Source organism: Myotis myotis, unplaced genomic scaffold, assembly GCF_014108235.1.
Source record: "Myotis myotis isolate mMyoMyo1 unplaced genomic scaffold, mMyoMyo1.p scaffold_m19_p_13, whole genome shotgun sequence".
NCBI classification, from domain to species: Eukaryota; Metazoa; Chordata; class Mammalia; order Chiroptera; family Vespertilionidae; genus Myotis; species Myotis myotis.
Genome location: NW_023416317.1, coordinates 32,782,767 through 32,786,939, shown reverse-complemented (window position 1 = coordinate 32,786,939; position 4,173 = coordinate 32,782,767). Strand labels below are relative to the sequence as shown.

General features: G+C 47.7%; 1 non-coding gene across 1 annotated transcript; it reads right to left on the bottom strand.

The window, feature by feature from the left end:
- Positions 1-925: 925 nt before the first annotated feature.
- On the bottom strand, positions 926-998 carry TRNAD-GUC. Its single transcript has one exon. It is a non-coding gene; the product is annotated as a tRNA-Asp (tRNA).
- Positions 999-4,173: the final 3,175 nt, after the last annotated feature.

Below are 4,173 nucleotides of genomic sequence, written 5' to 3'. Positions count from 1 at the left end.
TCAATATATGCTGCCCAGGCTGATCTAATGACACAGCAAGGCATCTGTTGTGGGCAAGAGTTAGACTATAGACTAAGGTCTGATCTCTGGTCCTGAATAAAGACACCCAACGTATTAGGGTCCTGGGCTGCAGGAAATGAATGGGGATGGTAGGGTGGTAACAGAACTTCAAGGTTAAGTACAGGAAAAGAATGCAGTTCCCTAACCTTCAAGCCAGTTCATGTTTATCCCTTCTGTGAACAGACTCGATTCCATGCCTCTCTCCAAGGCACTGCAAATTGAGGGAGCAACCAAAACGTTCACAACTCAGTGGGCAGTCTTAGCACCTTGGGAGCATTGCTAAGTGGAATTTGGCCACAAAGCTTTCATCACTAGCCAAAAACAGCATGAGTAGGTTAATGAAGTCAGTGAGAGTGTGTGTGCTCTGGGTTCAAACCCTGGACCTGCTGTTTGTAGCTTTTTGACCTGGAGCCATTCCTGAGCATCTCCAAGCCTCAGGCTCCTCATGCAAAATGGAGATACTGATAGTAGGTATCTTGTAAAATTTTGGCAAGAAGTAGAGGAGAGCCTTGGCTGGTTTGGCTCAGTGGATAGAGCGTCGGCCTGTGGACCAAGGGGTCCCGGGTTTGGTTCCCATCAGGGATGCATGCCTGGGTTCGGTCTCAATCCCCAGTGGGGGGCGTGCAGGAGGCGGCCAATCTGTGGTTCTCTCTCATCATTGATGTTTCTGTATTTCTCCCTCTTCCTTCCTCTCTGAAATGAATAAAAATATTTTTTTTTTAAAAAAGTAGAGATCATTAATATAAAGAACCTAGACTGATGCCTAGCATAAACACAGGGGACATTATTATTCAGCTGGCCATGAGCTACAGAAAATAAAATCAAATTCAATCCATAGCCTGTGGACGCAAGAACAGGACTGTATCAGGGGCACCTGGATTTGAACCAAAGACCTCTTGATTGACAGTCAAATGCTCTACCCCTGAGCTATAACCCCCGTGAAATTAGCTTGATTTTAATAGTCTATCCCTCTCTCAACATCCTGGTTCTAAAAACCTGCAGTGTTTTGGGGGAGCTAATAATTAGAGAAAACGCTGCCTGCGAGGAGTCTGGGCATTACAGATCTTAGAAGAGGTTTACTCTGGAAACATGCAGGTCTCCTGAGAATGAAGTTCTCTGAGCCAAGAAACCCTGCTCAGATTTTCTAATACCCAAAGCCTCTCCTGTCCATCATGTCTGGCATCAAGCAGTTTCAAGTAAAAATCATCAGGTTTTCCACAAAAGGCAGCATCAATATCATGTGGGTGACTGGATTCCTGTGTGCTTCCCTTAGCCAAGGCTTCCAGTAACTGAGCTCATCACTGGCTCTCAGTGGATATCTGTTGCCTTAAATTCATCCTGGAAAAAATAAGTGTAGGACTCCCCCCTTATCCAGGGGAGATAAGTTCCAAGACCCCCAGTGGATGTCTCAAACCAGGATAGTACCAACTCCTACCTATACTATGCTTTTTCCTATGCATACCTATCTATCATAAAGCTTAACTTCTGAACTAGGGACAGTAAGAGATTAACAACAATCATTAATAGTAAAAAAGAACAATTATCACAATGTGTTATAATAAAAGTTATAAGACTATGGCTTCTGGATCTTAAAATACCTTATTGTGTTTTACTCACCCTTCTTCCTGTGGTGATAAGAAGATGATATGAGTGGACGAAGTGAGGTGAATGATGGAGCCATGGTGACACAGCAGCATGAGGCTACTACAGGGGTTACCCAAACACAAGCACTGGGACACCTCGGCATTTGATCTGATAATCAAGGTAGTTTCTACGTGATAGTGGGCAGGGAGCGGGCAGGGAGCTGTGGACAAAGGGATGATTCACATCCCAGGGTCCCTGGCTGGACAAGGCAGGACAGCTCGAGATTTCATTATCCTACGCGGAAGAGCATACAATTTAACATTCATGAGTTGTTTATTTCTGGAATTTTCCATTTAATATTTTCGGACCACAGTTGACTGCAGGTAACTGAAATCACGGAAAGCGATATCATTGATAAGGAAACTGTATAAACTGCAACCTGTGTGAGGCAGCTCTTCCAAGCTCTAACTGTAAGATTATTTCAGTCTCACAAACACTGATGGTCAGGGAGTTACACTCTTCTATAACCGCAGCTTGCCTGAAACTTGGAATAGTGGCACCTCCAAAGGACCATTGAATACAAAGAAACAAAGGCCCAACAAGAGCCTCTTACTCAATTCAGTAAGTTCTTTATCCTGGTCCTACCACCAGAGATTCCTTTGCAATTTCAAAAAAAACAACAACCATAATTGGAGCCACCCATATTTCTTGGCTTCATAATCACCTCTCACCCTAATAAATTGTTCAGGTGCTTCTTATGGAAACCTTGCATGTTTAAACCTGTTGGGAAGTCTCTCTTTTGCCAACTTCCCAGGCCAAAGGGAAGTTTGGCCTCCTTTTTTCCCCCCAAAGCATCCTACGTTTGGGGTGGTCCTTTTTTTTTTTTTTTATTGATTTTTTACAGAGAGGAAGGGAGAGAGATAGAGAGTCAGAAACATCGATGAGAGAGAAACATCGATCAGCCGCCTCCTGCACATCTCCCACTGGGGATGTGCCCGCAACCCAGGTACATGCCCTTGACCGGAATCGAACCTGGGACCCTCAGTCCGCAGGCCGACGCTCTATCCACTGAGCCAAACCGGTTTCGGCTGGGGTGGTCCTTTTGTGCCGGGTTGTGGTTGTGTGGTAGCCCAGGAGAGGGGAGACTCCGTTCCATTCCCTTTCAGCCCTGTGACTTTAGGCAAGGCTCTCCAGCTTCCCTCCACTTGTGTTTCTCAGTCTGCAAAGAAGTGGTTGGAGCTGAGAGCTAAGAAAAGAGTCACAGTGTGCTCCACACATTGTTCTTTTCTCACCCAGGACTCCAGCGGGAGTTGCGATGGTAGCAGTAACAGCTGTGCCATGTGCTCCCTAGCAAAGAACCCCAGCGTTGGAAGGGACCTAGAGATCATTTACTCCAACCACTTCTTTTGCAGACTCAGAAACACAGGTGGAGGGAAGCTGGAGAGCCTTGCGTAAGGTCACAGACATCTCAGGGGCAGAAGCAGTACCGACCCTCAACCAGCTCCTTATTGGCAGGGGCTCTTTGGAAGCCCCAGTACCCAGAACAATGTAGGTGCTCCATCAACATTTGTGGGGATAAATGTAAAACTGTAGTTCCCTACAGGTAGGCCAAACATCCGGATTTACTGGGGATTCTCCTGGTTTTCGCACTGAGTGTCCTGCATTCCAAAGCCTATTACTTAGAGATTCACATGGGAGCTACAGAAGAGGTGGGGATTACAGCACCAGCCATCTTGCAGAGACTGGGGAAAATGGTGGCTGTTCAACACATGCTCAACCACAGGGCTTAGAAACCGAGTCTTCCTCATTTTTACAGATACCATAGGACCATATCATAATGGGAATAAATTGGAATTTAAGTTTCAGAAATCAGAAGAATTTCCCCCTTTATACTAAGACTAAAGGCCTGGTGCATGAAATTCGTGCACTGGGGGAGGGGTGTCTCTCAACCCAGCCTGCACCCTCTCCAATCTGGGACCCCTCAAGGGATGTCCAACAACCTTGTGGGATCGGGCCTAAACGGGCAGTTGGACATCCCTCTCACAATCCAGGATTGCTGACTCCCAACCACTCACCTGCCTGCCTGCCTGATTGCCCCTAACTGCTCCCCTGCCAGCCCAATCACCCCCAACTGCCCTCCCCTGCCATCCTGGTCACCCCCAACTGCCCTTCCCTGCCAGCCCGGTCACCCCCAACTGCCCTGGTCCCCCACAATAGCCCTCCCCTGCTGGCTTGATCACCCACAACTGCCCTCCCCTGCCAGCCATCTTGTGGCTGTTGGTGCCGCCATCTTTGAGGGCGGGGCAGTCAATTAGCATATCCCCTCCTAATTGGCTCTGGGTGCCATTATCTTTGTGATGGTGTGGGGGTCAATTAGCATATTCCCTCTTTATTAGATACTAGAGGCCCGGTGCACAAAAATTTGTGCACTCAGGGGGGAGGGGGGTCACTCAGCCCAGCCTGTGCCCTCTCACAGTCTGGGACCCCTCAGGAGATAACGACCTGCTGGCTTAGGCCTGCTCCCGGGTG